Source organism: Zalophus californianus, chromosome 3 (assembly GCF_009762305.2).
Source record: "Zalophus californianus isolate mZalCal1 chromosome 3, mZalCal1.pri.v2, whole genome shotgun sequence".
NCBI lineage: Eukaryota > Metazoa > Chordata > Mammalia > Carnivora > Otariidae > Zalophus > Zalophus californianus.
This window is the reverse complement of record NC_045597.1, coordinates 131736478-131755785: the sequence shown is the minus strand read 5'-3', so window position 1 is coordinate 131755785 and position 19308 is coordinate 131736478. Positions and strand designations below refer to the sequence as shown.

At 41.0% G+C, this 19308-nt stretch overlaps 1 protein-coding gene across 4 annotated transcripts in view; it reads right to left on the bottom strand.

Annotated features, from left to right (window-relative positions):
• B3GALT1 (beta-1,3-galactosyltransferase 1) overlaps nt 1–19308 on the bottom strand; it is a 525715-nt gene that overhangs the window by 35121 nt on the left and 471286 nt on the right. For all 4 annotated transcript variants that reach the window (XM_027591341.2, XM_027591343.2, XM_027591342.2 and 1 more), the window contains one exon: nt 10595–10720. The gene's annotated coding sequence lies outside the window, so the exon portion shown is untranslated. The remainder of the gene's footprint in view (nt 1–10594; nt 10721–19308) is intronic.

The window sequence follows — 19308 nt, the reverse complement described above, 5'->3', positions numbered from 1 at the left end:
GACAGGTGAAATCCTGCATCTCTGGTCTCTCTTCTTCCTGTGTTTTCTCCTGCCAGTGAGGCTTAGCAATTCACAGCTCTTATGAAATGACTGAGAAAGCACTTAGATAATTTGCCTTCAAAATATTCCTCCCCTTTCTTTTTCACTCTGTTAACATCTCCTTCCACACTTTAATTCTTTTCCCTGCAACACTTTCTCTCTTCTAGAGATAATACTTTAATTTTGGCCACAGGTGTTTAGCTCAAATCCCTACACTGACCATTTTAAGAACATATCTGCACAGTTTTGGAAGAACCCAGGTGGTTTTCATATTGAGTGTATCCAAAAGATATGAATTTTGAGAGCAAATCAATGACTGCATAATTTATAGTGTAATTACATAGTAATTACTCAATTTGCTTGTGAACACTGACTCCTCTCCATGGGTTTTAAACAGATGTCACAGCAGATGCACTTCATTTAAAGGAGAATTTCTATTAACTGCAGCAGTAGTTGGGCTTATTATTGTCAGTGGTGCTGAATTAAATTGGAAAGAGAGGGCACTGTTGAAAACTCTTAGGGACTATGACTCAGGAGAGGGACAGAAGTTGTCACACATGGGAGGGTTCCCACGAGTAAGTGTATCAAACATAGTGTCAGTCTTTCAAAGGATTGATGAATACTTGGCTTTGGGGTTATGTGACAGTTATCGATAGTAATAACTGAATTTTGTACAGAACTTTCTAGTGTGCAAAATTATTTCTACCCACATTATCTCATTTATCACTGGCATTCAGGACAGAGGTATGACTGTCCTGAGACTCAGAGGTCACCCAGATTCTTCCTGGGGGGCGTGTGGTGGAGCCCAGACAGGCACCCGGGCTGCCTGGCTCCCGAGGCCCCTTCTCTTTTCATCACACCATGCTGTCTCTTCAAGCCAAGTCAGTGCAGGCAACAAATCAATGAGATGGTGCCTATGTTTTTAATCAAATTGACTGACGTCTTGATTTGTTAATTTAAAATCAAAGCAATCGAATCGCTTGTTTGTGAAAATACAGGTTAAGAAGCGCTTGTTTACTTTTCCTTCCAAGTCTCGGTTTTGGTGGTATATATTTCCAAACAGCTACAGTTCAACATCAACTTTTTGTGCAACAGAGGAGACTGCCAGATGTGCACCAGCCTTTTCACTAAATCCAGACGCATCCAGGATAATCACCACTGGCAGTGTCCTCGTCAAATGCGGAGAACAATGTGCCCATATTCATATGGATGGTTTAAAACTATGGGCAAGTTTGAAATCAAAGAATGTACAGACGCCTCAGTTGAAATCTTGATAGCAGGGAATCACATGCATATATTTTTTGATTTTCCTTTCTGACCAACACGTTTATTTATTTGTTTTTCACATGATTTGATCCCTACTCCACCCGATTCCAGCTTCATGTTTGGCCTCATCCAAATCTGGACAGTGGTCTGTTTGGCCCACAACCTACCTACCACTGACCCGGCTCCCTGCTCTGTAAAAAAATAACCGGCCTTAGTGAGGCTTGTCATTCAGGAGGCTGCTCAGGTGGCAAGGGCTCCAGAGAATTTCCTTTGGCTTAGTCCTGAGGGCATTTCCCTGGGGCAGGACTTCCAGATGGTGGTTGGTGAGAACAACAGAGAGAAATGATCTGGTTGTCTGTCAACCGGAATCCCACACAAATGTAGAGTTTGGCTGGAAAAATCTGCTTTTTCTCTTTCTTTGTGGTTCTCCTTCCTCATAAAAAATTGGCAGCACTCTCTAGAGATTTTGTTCCCTTTTCCTCTCCTCCCCAAAGACTCTGCGGTAGCTAGCCTCTAGCCCTTTCTCATTTTCTCACCTGAAGGACCTGGCTGCCCACTGTGCTCTCTCCTAGCTCACCTCTCACATCACTCACCTTTTCCTTTCTCCTGCTTGGGATCTGTACCCGCCTTAGGAACACTTCCCCTCCTGCGGCTTCTCTTTCTACCATTTCCTGTCCTCTCCTCTCCCTGTCCTCCCTCAGGTCTGAGGATGGTCCTCCCAGACGCTTTCCGCAGGGCCCTTCAGTCAGTATGCCCACGGCTGAGTCTTAGCTGGGGGAGTGTAGCCGTGAGGCCAGTGGAGAAGGAAACAGAGGAGGAAGAAAGGCAGTAAATGAGATTCACGGAGAGTGAGGATGGGGAGGGGAGGCCAGAGGCCCCTGCAAGCCTGAAAATGAAACTAGTAAGTGGGGCAAGACTTGGCTCTTTTGTTCTGCTCCAACTTTATATATAATACTTTGTATATCTGTTACAGTAGAAATCTAATATAATATGAATAAATTAATACAATATTAGCAATATTTCAATTAATAAATATAATGTGAGAAATAATTTCTGAAAAATGTCTGACATAGTGAGTGAAATATAATAGACAATAAAAGATGGTTATTACATTATTGGTTTTTAAGACCTAAAGTGACTCAAATAAATGACTTGGTTTCAAACCGTGGAGCAAAATCTAGCTTTGATTAACGCAGCACTGTATCCCTGGTAAAAGGTTCTCTATGTTATAATATCCAGATTGTGGCAGTCAGTTGTGAGGGATGTCACAGGAAATGTACAATAATAGTCGCCAAGTGCTGAAGTTTGCATATGATTTTGGAGACAGGAGAGTGTAAATGTAAAGACCTAGATTCCACTCCTAGACATGTATTAGTTGTGAAACATTCAGTAATCTCCTTAGGTCTCTGTTTCCTAAGCTACTAAATGAAGGTGCTGTAGAACCAACTGCTCACAGGACAAATGAACATTGTTCTTAGCTCAAATGGGATCAGGTGTGCAAAGCTCACCACACATTGCTTAGCACATAGTCAACGCTCAATAAAGGCTGTCCATTATTGGGTTTCACTTTTAAAAATTAGAGCAGATTTAAGTTTATCCTTGTAAAGACACTGATTTTACTCACTTGCCCTCTGATTAACTTTCCTGGGAGACAGAAAGGGGCATGGCTTATAACCCATTGGGAGTGTGTGACCCATGAAAATTTTCTCTCTTATGTGGACTGTGAAAAAAAAAAAAAGAAAAATATTAGGAATCACTACACTGCAGAATATCAGAACAAAAATATCAGACCCCACTAAAGTGGGTTTCCCATCAACTGTATGAGCTCTGCCTATTATATTTCAGGCCATTTCAAATGCTCATAGGCCATTTTTCCACAGGGTTATATTAATTAATTTATAAAGCAGTTTATCATATGCTAGACTTATTTCACTAGAGTATGAGGGATATTTTGTGCTTTTACGAAAGGTATGAGAAACGATTTGTGGGATCTCAAGTAGATTTTATTAGTGAAGAAGGATTTGTTGAACAGATCATATTATAGGGCATTTTCCAAATGCCTTAATGCTATATGGTTTATGCTAATTCATTTGGCCAATATCTATAGAGCATCTGCTACTTTCCTGCTCTGGTCTAGGTGTCAGGGAGCCAAAGATGTGTTAAACATGTCACAGCCTGGTGAGAAAGCATGGTGCCTTGCACACAGCTGAATAAATATTTGCTGTGGCAACTGGAAGATACATCCTTACTTAAACATATTTGCTGTTAGAGAGCTAAGAACAAGCTAGCCTAGGAGGAAAGGGGAGGGAGCAACTACTCTGGGTTGCCACACGTTTGCTGCCTGGAGAAGTCTTTACTGTGCTTAAAGATCTCTCTGTGCTGTCTCTTCAGGGCTCAGTAAAATTTACTGAGAATGCCTGCCACAAAATCCCAGGACAGAGCACTGTGATGTGGCCAACCCTAACCCCAACTCCCATCCTTGGGACTCCTCTTTTTTTCTCTTTTCAACCTAGGAATTACATAATGTTCTGGTTTCCATTCTAGTCTGTTCAGTGGCTGAGGCCCAGCTCGGGAAGGTCGGGCAGGTCTTTGGTTACAGCGCATCCAAGGCCAGAAACAAACATAGCATCGGAAAGGCAAACGTGGGCAGCAGCCTTGCAACGAAGGGGAAACTACCATTTCCGTGGCCAGAGAGAGGGCAGGGGCGAGTGTCATTTGCAGAGAGCCCTCCTGGCCCCCTCTCCTCAGCCCTCCGCTGTGCATAGAGGGAGCCGCTTAGATCCATCTTGTTCATTCTGTCTCAGCCAGGTCCAATCTAGGCTGACACGGTCCCTATAGGCTCCTAAGGTCCCAGGACAAGTAACTGACAAAGTTAGCATTCAAACCCAGGTTCTCTGACTCCCGGGTTCACACTCTAAACCACAACGTAAATTGTATTCCGAGCACCTAGTACAGGGCCTAGGAAGTTGTCCCTCTTTCTGGTTTTCCTTTTTCCTTTTATGTCTCTGTGATGGTTAATTTTACAGGTCAACTTGGCAGGGCCATGGTGTCCAGATATGTGGTCAAACATTGTGCTGGGTGTTTCTGTGAGGGTGTTTTAGATGAGATTCACGGTTAAGCCAGTGGACTTTGAGTAAAGCAGATTTCTGTCCATAATGTGGTGGGGCGTGGGGTGGGGTAGGACTCCTCCAACTAGATGAAAGCCTGAATAGAACAAAAAGTAGATCTGCCTTGAGCAAGGGGGAATTCTCCAGCAGACTGCTTTTCAGATGAATAGCAATGCCTGCTATTTCTGGTTTTCCAGCAGAATGCCTTTGGACTCCAACTGTAATTCGTTCCTGAGTCTTCCATCCTGCTAGCTCCCCCTCTCAGATTTCGGATTCACTAAGATTCCACAGTCCTTAAAATAAAACTCCTCTTATATATACACCCCTCTTTTCCTCTCAGTCTAACTTTTGCCTATTTTCTTTCTTTCTTTCTTTCTTTCTTTCTTTCTTTCTTTCTTTCTTTCTTTCTTTCTTTCTTTCTTTCTTTCTTTCTTTCTTTTGAGAGAAAGTGGCGGGGGCAGGGCAGAGGGAGAGAGAGAGAGAGAGAGAGTGAGAATCTTAAGCAGGTTCTGTACCCAGTGCCGAACCTGACGTGGGACTCCATCTCACGACCCTGGGATCATGACCAGAGCAGAAATCAAGAGTCAGAGGCTTAACCACTGAGGCACCCAGGCACCCCTTGCCTAGTTTCTAAGCAAAAATTTCCTGCCCATGGCCTCGGGTGTTATCCATATGTCAATAACTCTTAAATTTATACTCTAGCTCAGTGTATTTATGAAGCTCCAGACCACAGTATCCAACTGTGTGCTTGGCATGTGTTCTTGGATTTCTGAGGAGCATCTGAATGTAGCATGTACAAAGGCAACCCTGATCAGCTTTCAGGGTTCCCCATCTCTGGGCAATGTGCCCACAGCCCCGTGAAAGAGCAGGAGCCATTTGGAGCAGCGCTCTCTCCCTTATCTCATATTCAATCCATCACCGCATCCTTCCAGTTTCACTTCCGAAACTTCTCCTGTCTTTTCTTCACTCCACCCCCACTACCGTATTGCTGCCTGACCTCTCTGTGGGTATTCTTGGGGTGGCTCCTACAGTCTTTCCAAGTGGTCCACACACACATTCTCTGTTTCCCTCCAATCTTTTTTTCTTTCACAGCCACGGTGATCTTTTTAAAAGATAAAGCTGATCACGTCCTTCTGTGCTACGACCTGTTTGAAACCATTCAGTGACATTTTATTGCACTTAGGAAGAGGGTCAATTCTTAGCATGACTACAAGGTGGTTCCCAAGGCTATGAATGATCTCATTCTGCGGTGCTTCCTCCTCGCTCTCTATATTCCAGCTACTCTTACTCTTTTTCAAGTCTTCAAAAATGCTTCCTCACATCACTGGTTCTTTGCACATGCTCTTTTTATTTTTAAAAACGTGGAACATTTTTCCCAGCCTCTCAATTCTCATATCGGGAGTCACTGTGAAGGAGAAATTGTGTTCCACATACCCTTTCCTCAGTTTACTCAGATTTTTTTTGTCATATAATCTTATATTATTTACCTAAACTAATACAAATAATAATAGCTAAGGTTTCTTGAGTGTTTATCAAACTCAAGTGTCCATCATGATGCTATTTTATAATCATTATATTTAAATGTTATATAATTAAAAATACAACAAAATCTGAGAAGTATGTAATATTCTTCTTTTTTTACAGATGAGGAACCTGAGAACTTGGGTGGAAAGCTGAGTGCATATTCAGTTGTGTGAAGTGGGTATTTGGCTCTCCCACTGGACTGTGGACTTGGACTAAGATGAGGCCAGGTCTGTTATTGATCACTGTTAGAAGACTGCCTGGCATATAGAATGTGTTTAATACCTACTTGTTGATTGAAATAATGATGAATATTTGAATGAGTAATGAAGCAGAACATATTTTAATATGGGAACTGGGTATCCCTTTCATTCTCTACTCTAGTCACCTATGAGGTTATTTGTAAAATTCTTGACAGTTGCTTGCAAATGAGAAATGGCATCCCCAATGCTAGATGCTTTAGAGTACCCTCCACTCTTCATTTTGATGACCATCTGCTCCATTTCCAAACGAGGCAGCTATTTAGTTTAATTTTGCTCACAGTGAAGGATGATTTTTTTTTTTTAGTCCCAGTCTTTCTAGGGCTTCTAAAACAGAGGGAATCACGCACACATACAAACATGCACACACTGTGTTAGGTAAGCCCACATAGCTGCTATAATGAATAAACCCTAGTTATTTATTTGCGTAACAACCTAATAGGAGTGTTCCCACTTGGCCAGACAGCTTTCCACCTGGTCATCTAGGAGCCTGGCTCCTTCCATCCCTGGGGGTCCCATACAGCATCAGGGGAGAGTGAGCATGGAGAAGGCACACCTACTTCCTAAAAATCCTGGCTCCCAAATGAAGCATGTCACTTCCACTCATATTCCATTGTGAGAAAGTCATCATGTGGTCATACCCAATTCTAAGGAAGAAAAGGAAATGCTGTCTAGTTATATGCCCAGGAAGAAAAGAGACAAAAGATATTTGAGTGAGTCACCGGCTGTCTTTGCCCTAGCTCCCATCCCTATAATACAAAGCAGAGACATGCTTTAAGATTAGTACAAAGTGCTCTGGCGGATGGGAAGATAGAGCTTAATTTTAATTTTAATGTAATTTTAATGGTGAATATCTTAAAGACCAGTGGAGGAGAGGATTTTGAGTGGGTCTTGAAGGAAAGGTAAGTCCTTGATAGAAAGAGATCCTAACAATTATAACAGATACCAGTGCCAAAAATGGTGATGTCAGATGTCAGAAGAGAAAAATATATGCCTGTGCCTTGGTCTTTGTGTAAATATCTCAGAATCAAGTAGAAATTATTTTAATAATCTATTTTTCCTGGTTTTCCTGAACTCCTTCTATAAGTAATTAAATAACAAACAGAATTACCCGCCTCCACCATGAGTATCTTATCCCTAATGTGAAAATATGAAATAATTAGAGGGTGTGCTGTCATGGAAAACTTCTATTTTCAAGACTGTGCTAATTATACAGGATGAGGCTGAACAAAGGGAAGATGTACAATTAGCAGAGCACAACTTATTACAATCAGCTCTCTTTAGAGGCTCTTCTGAACCTAGATATGTAATAAACGAAGAGTGATCTAGTATTTACCTTTTAGAGGACAAGTCTGGAGACCATAGAAATGCAAGGCTGGGCTACTTTGGAGAGTAGGAGCACACACTCTAGTCTTAAGTAGTGGAGAGAAAAGAGAAGGGTCTTTAGAGGGGGAAGACCTCCATCCCTTCCTTGGTCTGCCACTCATTGGCTGGGTGATCATAACCTTTCTGGGCTATTTCCTCCTGTATGGGGACGATACTACATATGAAAACACTTAGCATTGAGCCTGAACTATATTAAGGACGCTGTTTTTATTTTAGATCCATTTCCCTTCCTTTCTCCTACTTTTCTTTTTCTTAAGCAGGATTTCATTCACCTCAATAAAAAATTCTTAAGACTTTGAGAACTGTACAAGAATGACTGTGATATCAGCTGGATGTATTTCCTCTAAATCCACCAAACTTCAATAAAGACAGTTATAATATCTGTGGCTCTATCTGAGCAATGTCAAGGATAAAGAAATACCTTAGTTGTCAAATCCCAGGAGGGTTGACTCAGCTCCTCTTTTCTTCCAAAGAAGATAAACTGCATCTCAGGCAATTTGCTTTTTGCTAGGGGTTTTTTGTTTTGTTTTCAAACAAGATCTTCAGTGCAAAAGACAATCTCTCATACATATACATTAAACGAGCTACGGTGAGTCCCATGAAAGTTTGGGTTTTTCCCTAGATTCTGTTGCCAGAATATTAGACATTGATATGAAAACATGACAGCTTAAAAATCACACACTATTACATGTTATTCAATTGCAAAATGCTGTAGGCTTCCCATCCTGAGCCTCAGTTCAGCTATGAATGGCCTATATACTCAAGTGCATCTTCATATTGACTGAACGGATAGAGGCCCTCAGCTTCTGAGAAGGCATTAGGATTGCATTATCATATCAATAGCCCACATGCAAGGTTCTTGATAAGAAACGATCGTAATCCAGAGGCAAGAGATAAAATATGAGAGTTTGATTTGTGTAAACAAATCAAAAGCATTTAAAGTCAGCTACTTAATCTATCTCCAAGCATTGTCAGGAATATAAATATCAGAACATCCTCAGAGCCAGAAGAGGCAAGAGTTGAGAAAATAGAAGGAACTCTAAAGATTAGTTGCTACTTTTTCCTGATTTACTATAATCCAGCCATATTGACCTTCTTTCAGTTCTGTGAATCAGCCAAGCTCAAAGCCTCTTGTCTTAAAGCCTCTATAAATCATCTTTCTGCCTCTTCAGAAATGCCTCTTGTAATAGTCAGGATTGTCTCTGTTAAGCTACATTAACAAAAAGCTTCCATATCTCAGTGGCTTAAGACAATAAAAATTTGTTGTTTGCTCATGCTACATGCTGTGCATCTCCAGCGTGGGTTGGCTGAGGGGGCTTTGTTCTTTGAGGTCACACCTGTCCCAGGCGAAGGGAGCAACCACATCTTGGACCACATCCCCTGTTAGGATGCCATAGGGACTGGGAGCTGGAGTAATATCGCTTAGATGCTCCAGCATGCAAGAGACACATATCATTTCTACACAAAATTGACTGGCCAGACCAACTCCCATGGCCTCATGGAATCTCAGGGTGAATGAAGCAGCACAATCCTGTCACATGCCTGGAAAGGGGGGTGGAACTGGGAACAGCCCTCACCTCTCACACCTGCCCTGCCTACCTTTACGAAGCTGGTTCTAGTTCTTTGCTGTTTAAGCACCCCTTTAATGTTCCGTAGTGCTTATCACAATATGTAATTGTATTATTTGCTTATTTCCTGCTGTCATTCTAATCTTTTTCTTCCACTGAACTGTAAGATCCCTAGGAGGAGGGACCACCTCAGCAGGCTAATTCCATGAAAGAGTTCCCCCAAATGCTCAAGCTGCCTAATATATTTAAATACTGAATATATTGGTCTTGAGTCTGGAGAACCCTGATGGTGTTAGTGTCCTGTCTCTTGGCTGTGTGCTGATGTCTCTCAATTACTCCTCTCCCTACACAATAGCCGGGGCAAAGGCAAAGGCAAACTGGGCATTCCTTCAAATGCTGTTATGAAGTAAACTAGAAAACTATCAGTTAAAACCTCATCGAAATCTCCAAAGGTGGTAAAACCCAACGTACCCAGTGCAAATTGCTGTAAACCTTGTGAATAATGAAAAGAAGAAAGGAGTTCGGTGAACTGACATTTTGTTGAATTTGCTTTAGGCAAATGAATTTGCAGGGAATTAGCCCAAAGCTACCCTCCTACCCCCACTCATAGTACCTCATCGTCAAACTGAGCCTGGTATTTAGAAGGCAGCCTGAAATAACTGCCCATTTCATGGGCAAGGAAACTGTAGTTATCCACCCAGATCACGGATGTGATGGTGGAAGAGATAAAAGTATGATTCAGGTCCCCTGGAGCCAGCATGGGGCTCCTTTCCTGAGTCACACTCCAGGAAGGCTGCAATCCTTTCTATAAACTTACTAGCCCTCCATATAGGGCAAAAAGTTAGCGTTTGAAGGAATATTCTGAGTATTTGTCTTGACTTTTATCACTTTAAATAAAAATATTTTAACGATTACTTGTTATTTTGGACACTTTTTAGAACTATTCCATCATTTTCTATATAAAAAGACTATTATTTTCAAGCGAAATAAGAAATAATTGAAGCACAACTGCCTGTGGGACAAGGTTATTTCAGCAAAGAAGTTTCAAGAATCAATTAGCTATAGCCTTGGAGAAATGGATTTTTAAATAGGCATTGTCTCAGGTCACCTAAGGCATATATTTAGTTCCCTGATGTTTCATCTTAAAAGAGGCCACCACTAAAATCAGTCAAAGGTTTTGCAGGCAGTTGTAAATATGAATTTTTTAAAAAGGCCATTCCTTTTTTAGTTTGCATTTTTTTTTCCTCCTGGATCCTCCAGGAACAAGGGTTATTTCATGGCTCATGGCAAGGGTATTTATGTGGTATAGCACGGAAACAGTAATAAAAGAAACAAACTAAAGTTTTCTGTTTCCTATTAGTCCTTAGATGTTGATTTCTGCTTTTATTGAATTGCCGTTATTTTTCCCCGGTGACAGAATGCGTAACTGAGCAGTGCTTTCTCTTACCTGTTGGGCCAAGTTTGCCATGAGCTCCTTCTTACCACAGGTGCCGGGCGCAAGGCATGGTCTCACTTTGTCAGATTTGTGGTGGCTTGTGCCCGGAGAAGCTGCGGTTTAGCAAACTGCACGATCCTGTGTAGATAGCCAGAAGCAAGAAAACTTTAGAAACAATGGCGATTAATCAGCCTCTGAATTCTGCCCCTTAAGAAACAAAAGACTTGTATTCAGGCTCTAAGTACAATAAACCAAGTGGCATATGAGTAAGCATTGAATACAGGTTGATCCAACAAGAAAAATAATGAACAAATGAACATAGGGAAGTGAGAGCTGGTCCTAGGATTGCAAACCCATGTGCCTACAAGACCAGGCGAGTGGCATCGATGAGGATGAGGCGCAAGCTGGGTGTGAGACAGCAGGGGGTGGTAGGGCTGTGGCGACCTGGTAAGTGCACGTCCCAGCTTGGAGGCTCCCATCTGGCTGACGGTTTTCATTGATGCCATAAGGAAAAACAGACCCAATGATGCTACAACTTCAGAGTTTCAAAGGAAGACAGAAATGAGGATTTTCATGTAAAAATCTCTTGTTTTGTATTGCAAAATTAAATTAAACACAACTTTGTGCAAGTCGAACAAGGCTAAATAAATCCAAAGGCTCCCAGAGGGTCAGGGTTAGCTCATGGGTGGCCAGCTTGTACCTAAGATCTAATGCAACATCTTCAGTGTCCACATGATGAGAAGGGGTTCTGGGGGCAGAAGCGAAGGGCTGCCAGGGGGCAAAGACTCAGCTAGTTAGTGGCAGAGCTGGGGCTTCTGAGCACGAGTACCTTCCCTTTCACCCACAACCTTTCACTTTCCCTTGTGACTACCTGGAGACTGGCTGAATCTGAGCAGATCTGTTGAAATGACAGACTGAAGTGGCCTTCAGTTGAACTGAGCCTTGGGTCTCAAGCTGCGTTTGTGTAAAACTTCATACCAAGAGGCATTAATTTTCTGTTCTCACCATTCATGTTATGGAATGAGTGCTGGGTAAAGCTGGGTGAGTAAAATAGGGTGGTCCCTCAGAGGAAATAATACTCTGACCGTAGGTATGTGTTTGGGGTGGTGTTTAAGCCGTGTGGCCAGATGTGAAGAATGGCAGTGCTAGGGGAATGGGCAGAGGCATGAGGGGGTCCCCTGAATCTACTTGGCGGCTCCAGTTTCTACTAAAAGCCTGCTCTTTATGCGAGAGGCAGCGCTGTGTGACGGCTAAGTGTAGGGATGGGTTGAAATACTGACTCAGCTGCTTGCTGTGCCTTAAGCTCTCTAGGTCTCCTGTTGAAAATAGTGATAACACGACCTGAATCACAGAGTTGTACTGAGATGTAAATGAATCAACACAGAGAAAATGCCTAGAATGGTATTTGCACAAGGCAGGCGCTCAGTAAATGTTTCTTAGTATTTGGAACACACACCAATATTTATTGAATGCCTAATGTATGCTAACTTGCCTACATTTATGATCTGTAAGCATCACTACAACCCTCTTCATTTTATATTATTATCTTCAGTTAATAATGAGAAAACCATGCCCTTGACAGATGGTCTCTTGTCTAATATCACCCTGGGAGGTAGCGGAACCAGTGTTTGAAACTAGGTCTAGCCAGCTTAACCATTTGTTTAACCCACCTCTCCAGTGCCTTGCCAGTGTTCAACTGAAGATAACTATTCAGATCTTTGAAGGGAGAAAAAGCCAACTTTGGTCAAACACCAAATACTTACCAGGTCAAACCCCAAAGCAAATGAGTCCTAAAGCAAGCCATCGAAAGCACCGCAGTGCTTGATAAAATCTTCTGCCTTGTGTGAAAATGTACTGTTCTAGAATGGGAGTGTGCCACATGACTGAGAATAAGACAGGAGAGTATGTGGTCAAGTTTTAGGGTGCATAAACCCTCACGCTTACCCTTTAAAATGCTATGGCTCTTAATAGATTAATAGTGATAGATCAGGGGGCACCTGGCTGGATTAGTCAGTAGAGCATGTGAATTTTGATCTCAGGGTCGTGAGTTTGAGCCCCACCTTGGGGGTAGAGATTACATAAAAAATAAAAATAAATAAAATCTAAAAAAAATAGCGATAAATCAAATTCCATGGAGGTAGCTTTTAGGAATTGAAACGCATATTGGGAAAATAACACCTGAAAGATTTACTTTAGTATCTTAAAAAAAATTCCTCATTTTTACAAAATGAATATTTTCTCTACAGAGAAAGAATGGAATAAAACATAAGCATTTACTAAAGTATATGAAGCATGAATATGAAACATCTTATGTAAAACATTATTAAAGGAAGCAAAGAATAGAGGGAAATGAGCAGTTACTGACTATTAACATGAGCCAGATCCTATGCCAGGTAACTTTGTATACAAGTTAGCATTTACTGAATGAAAAATAACCAAACCAGGGCCAAAATAGGTGTGGAAAATGTATGTATGGCCACCTCAATTTTCCATGGGTAGATATTTGCATTTATACATCTCAAGTCTTACTTGGACATAACTCCTTATCTTGACGACCCGTTCTGTTTAGTTGTTTTTGACATATACACAAAATATAAATATAATTAACTTTAGCCAAGCAATGGAAGGGAAGGAGGGTATCCTTTCAACCAAAGTATTAAATTGTCATCAGTGCTAGGAGAATACAAACTAGGAAACATATAGATGCAAATTTTTTCTACTTTAAGATGAACATTACCCTTAAGAGATAATATGTGTTTTTAGCAATAATATAGAAAGCAGGAATATAGTGTACAAGATGAAGAATATAAGCCACATTCTTCCATTTGATTTCTAAAGTATAATTTTAGTATTTAAGTTTGAGGCATAGCAACTTTACAGAATTTAAAATGCATCCACATCCAAAAGTTGGTTCTGGAATACAAAACAATATTTCAAAGTCAAATAGAAATGAATTTGTTCATTATCTACTCTTTTGGATAATTGCCATTATTGCTATTTCTCCTTGGGCAGATAATTGAAAATTGACTATATTAATTACTGTTTTTCTGGGGAAATAGCGTAAACTAAAAATTTGTCACCCACCTCTTAATCTAAGTTACAATTTTACCAGGCCTAAAACTAATAACTACTCAAGCGCATTATTCTAATATAGCTCATTAATATCTTCCCTTCTTTTTAGCTTCATGTGGCAAAAAAGAATTCTGGGGATGCCTGGCTGGCTCAGTTGGTAGAGCACGCAATTTTCGATTGCTTGCCCTATAGACAAGTTGTGAGTTCAAGCCCCATATTGGGTGTGGAGCCTACTTAAAAAAAAAAAAAATTGTTAAAAAAATAAAAAGAATTCTGCCCATGCCATTTTTGTGTAAGGAATCACATTCGTTTTGTGTGTCTCCACATGAGAGTTAGCTATGAAGTATTTTAGTGACAGAATAGGACAAATAAGGTAGTGGTAACATTTGGACAGGAGATTTTGTCTCCCGTTTTGCTGCAGCCCTCTTTGTGGCAACGGAGGGATTTGCGCCGTGAATCTCTAATGTCACAATCTGGCCACATTTGATCCTGGTTTGTGTGTGGTCTGTCTGCAACCAAGGACTTGAATCAAGACAGACAGAACAAAACAGAAAGAGCTGCTGCGTTGCCCATTTATTAACTCACCAAGGTAAGTTCTGTGAGTCATTAGCAAAACCAGGTGGAGGAAACAGTTGATCTACTTAGTTAACGAATTTAGGAGACAGAACAGGGTTTTCAGTCGGTAAGTTTCAGTGATCACGGACTTAACTTTCCCATTTCTCTTGTCACAGGCTGGATTCCTAGGAAACAGACCTGAGAATCTGAGATATGCATGCAGGAAGTTTACTGGGGCACGTTCTCGGGGAGTGACATCCACCCCACCACGATGAGAGGGGAAGGAAGAAAGGGAGGGAGAGGCCGAGCTGGGATGCAGTCACAGGGAAGCCTGAGCCCACGCTGTGGCTGCACTGGAGCAGGGACGGTCGCAGAGGTCAGTGTCAGCTCTAACTTCTGCTGACTGGGTCTTCCCTATTCTACACAGAGTATTATTCGAATCCCAGGACTTCTAGCCCTGCTGCGTTGTCAGTGGTCTTTATTGTTGCCTTTCTGCAAGAGGCAGTTGAGCTGCCTTAGAAACAGAACGAGCCCTACGAGATACGACTCACTGATATGACGGCCGGAGCCTAAGTGACAGGGTCAATCAAAGGAGTAAGCCCTGACGATGCTCCAACCACATCCGGGATAAAATACTTCGAAAAAAAAAAAAAGCCAGAGGAAATGATTTTGTTTAAAAGTACATTCATTTCTTTAGATGTAAACATGGTCATTCATACTAATAAAGCAGAATGATAAAAACTGCAGCATGTCTTTGTTGCATGAAGTCACTAAATATTTCTGGAGGCAGTTCAGGATGTATACCACAGGTGGGAGAAGATTTTAAGTGTATTAACCAAGCCCCACAAAGAGTTTCAATTAACATCATTCCAGCTTTTTTAAAAATTAATTCCTAGGAAAGATGAACTATAAGCCAATTTCTGTTTGCAAATACCAGCATTGTTAGGAAATGAGCCAGTGTGAGAGACTTCACCATCGGCTGGGGTAGAAACTCGCAGGGGGACGTTTCTGTACAGAGCTGCACATCTATTGAAGTTTTTTCTTCTTAGTCCTTTACTCCACAGAAAAAGATAATAGGGAAACCCAAGATTTGACAAGCAGAGACAGATTATGCAGAAACTCTTCTCAGCTTTGCCCCTTACATCCCACACTAAATCTTGGCACTGCAGATTTTGCAAAACACCACTTAGGCATCTGATTTAGGAAAAAAACAATAGACTTCAAATGGAGGAGAACTTGCTATGATTTTAGTGCATGAGGCTAGAATTTTGAAACTCAGTAAGAAAAGTGTGGATGATTCTAAAATTCAGTGATTAAAAAGTGACTCAGTATTGACTATCTCTATCCCCTCGTCTGTCACATTTCTGTAACAGGCATCAAAGCAGAGAGGAAGTGAGGTTTACAAAAAACTGCTCTTTCATGACATAAAATCACTGGGTGCAAACTCTGTCTTATACATCACAATGTAAGCACGGAGCCTTGCACCTGGTAGGAGCTCAGTCTCTCACAATATCTTGATCTTAGATGAACTGATAAAATGTAGCTTCAGCCATACCGGGGATTCTAGAATCAGCTTCTTAATTCCTCTCCTGGGATGGCCACTGTTTCTTTGAGTATTTTCTATTATTATGGTATTCTACTAGGAGCTGGAAATAGAAAAGAACTCATATCCTTCTTGAGAGAAATAAAAGTCAGATTACAAAGTATAGTAATGGAGATACTGAAGTACAGAGGAGTGATCTTGAACAGTGTGTGTGTGTGTGTGTGTGTGTGTGTGTGCGCGCGCGCGCGCGTGCGCGCGTGTGCGCGTACGTGCACAGGCCTTCCTTGGTGTGTGATCAAATGCATTTTTCTCTTGAATGAGGTGTTCAGAATCCTGAAAATTAGGAGCAATAGCTCTACTTGTTCTGACTGAAAAATACGAATGCAGTTAATGTTTCTGTTAATAAGACAGGATATTGTGAGGATAAAGGGATTTAGCATGGTGCTCCACATCACCATGGCCCGTTTTTCCTGATTTTAAGCTGAAATACATGTGAGCTAGTCTTTTAACAGTTCAATAATATTTTTATTTTCCTTTTAAGAGCAATTCACATACTAGGTCCTGGGATTTAAAGAAGAATGAAGAAAATCCAAGTTGTTTTCAAAGTCTTATTAAGTAAGAAATTCCAAATATCTGGTACACTTTGAGCTTTTTACAAGTTTGATATAACTTCATGATAATTTTCAGGAATACAAATGTCCTAATGTATGTTTACTTATAAAAGTTTAGTCTGTATAAATGAGTTGCTTCACAAATGATTTTGGTACAACATAAATTTACCTTTATAACAAGCAAACACAGAACAATGGAATAGATCCTTGTTTATGTTTGGCTGTCAAACTTTTTAGCTACAGTTTTATCTCTGCCTTTATAGATGCCAAAGTTGGTTCTGGAAATCAAGACCTTCCAAAGTACACGTGCAAAGAAATTCTGCAAAGCTTGCATATTGACTGAGTCAACTACTGTCTTGCTGCATTTTTCAGGTCATGCTCCACATATCTTGCAAAAGAGTAAACCATGCCATGTAAGCTCATGGAATTTGAACATGACTGCTGATTTTGAACATGACTGTCTGCAGCCAGTTAGTTCCAGTGAGAATTGAGCGTGACCCATCTGTGGGCAGTTGCTTTGCATTTTTTTCTTTTTCTTTTTCTATAGGCATTATATTAGATCAGTCTTTTTAGGAATGGATAGGGCATCTGTCAGTAGAGATAATGGGTGAGAGAATAGGCCAGTGTCTGTACAAATATATCACCACCATTAAAAAAAACACAGCAAAAACGAAACAACAGTCTGAAGTGCTTGCCCTATAGACTATCAAAGCAGCGACAACAGTACCTCTTAATTCAAAGGGTAACATCTTGACTTGACATGTAGGTGGAAAGCGATCCTCCTCCTGATTTAAGAGGTTCCCCACCATACCCAGGCACATCTAGTGCAGATGCCAGCAATAATATTGACCAGAGGGAAGCATGACAGAGAACCTCCAGCAGCTTCTGCAGAGGGTGGGAGGTGGGGGGTGGGGACTTACAGAGAGGTCGCCTTTGTTCTTAATGGATCACCCTGAATGGAGACGGCTGTATTCCAAGATCAGCGAGACTTGCTGAAGTTGTGGCATGGCTAACAATAAGTCCATGTGGGAGCAGTGCATCTTTTCTTCTGAAACATAAAGCTCGACTCTTACCCTAGGTTTGATGGGTACTTAGATGTGCAAAGAAAATGCACATCCGTTACTTCCAAACTGGGCACATGTTCCTCAGTAGACCTTCCAAAGGAATGGGGAGTTAAACCTGCCCATACCTTGGCTACCTTGTAAAAGAAACCAGTTTTGAGATGTCAGGGAAACAGAACTCATGTAAAAAAGCACAAGTTCTTTTATTTGGGAAACCAAACTAGGTGAAGCCTATGGACTAATGGTCTCATAGAAGGACTAAATTTGAATGTCAGGCACTTAAGAAATAGGTTCATAGGAGAAAGCTTACAATTTTCACTAACAATTCTGCTACATGAATGCAGTTTTATACCTGTTATTCTAGTACTTTGATTAATGCTATTTTTTTTCTTCAAGTTTTGATATCCAGAATGCCCTGCCCACTAAAGGTCCTGGAAGCCACCTATACCTCATACCTTTGACAGCAATATCACCTGGGCTGCTTACTGTACTTTTGCCTTGAACTTCTCTGCTATTTAGGCAGCCCACTCCATCACTGAGAAGAGGATGGGAGAGCTACACCCTCATGTTTTCTTCTTGTGTTATTATTTTTGCCTGATTTCTTTTCAGGAGGAAGCTGTACGTTTTAACTGGACAGATACAGGAAAAGAAACTATTTTTCTCCAAAGATAACAATCGACGACCTTGGGCAATATGTGCAGAGCTCTCTAGACTTCTATTTAAAAATTATCTGATAAACCACCTTTGGATCTACACGGTGTTTTCTTTATGTGGGGCAAGAAATGGGACCTACTAAGCTTAGCAAGCTTAGCTGGATGTTACTTAAACTGTAGGCAGTAAACACAGATGTGCTCTGTAGTGCTACAGATAGCTGGAATGATCAATTTTACTGTTGAAAGTTAACATTAAGAATTACCTGGTCCTGCCTATATTCATTAAACTTAGTGCAACAGTAGCCCCAAAGATATGGTCTCTTAAGCATTCCATTTGTTCCTTCCATTAAAACCTTCTTGGTCTGGCTCTAAAACCCAATCCACTCATTTTTCTCTTTCAATGAAAAATAAAAAAGAAATTTTGAGAAAAGTCACAAATCAGGGCAACTGTGTGTGTGTACTCTCTGTAATACACTTCCCCTGGGAAAAAATGGTAGGAAGTACAAAAGGACCATTTACTCCATTAAAGTAAAATACAACTCTTGCCCAGGCTAAATGCGTACCTAGAACTGCCCACTACTCCATGGGATCATGACATGTATGATGGAATGAGGGTGTAAATAGGTCACTCAGAGTGTACTTTTTTAAAAAAAGATATTCCTTGGGGGGTTTTGGATAGACGTACTGCATGTTCTTTCGTTTCTGAAGGCTTTGTGCAGGAAGCGAATGAAGCTAACTACACAGAGCAAAACCACCTGCTAAAGCTCAAAGAGATGGGCGAGCTGCGGCAAGCCTGCCCGCGTCCCCCAACAAGTTCCTGCCAGAAGCACAGGCAGGATTTTTCTTCTCTTCCTTACCTGGAAGATGCAGTACCTGAAGTCATGCAGAATCAAACAATGCATGTTCTGAACTCAATAGAGCTAACTGCACTGTGAGATCTCGAGGACGATAAAACACAACATATGCCCACACTATACCACCACAACAGCAGTTTTTATTTTTGTAAAGCAATTATCAACTTATGTATAAATGATTACAGTACTTGAGATCCAAGATCCTTGGAAAATCTGATATTGCAATCAAAACATAATTGAGCTATTTTGGACTAGAAAGCCTATTTGCTCTTCAAAACACATAAACATCTAAAAATTAAATGATGACCCATTTAGAACAGTGGTGCTTCACTGCAATCTTTTAAGGATTTACTTTAAATGAACTTCCCTGCTCGATG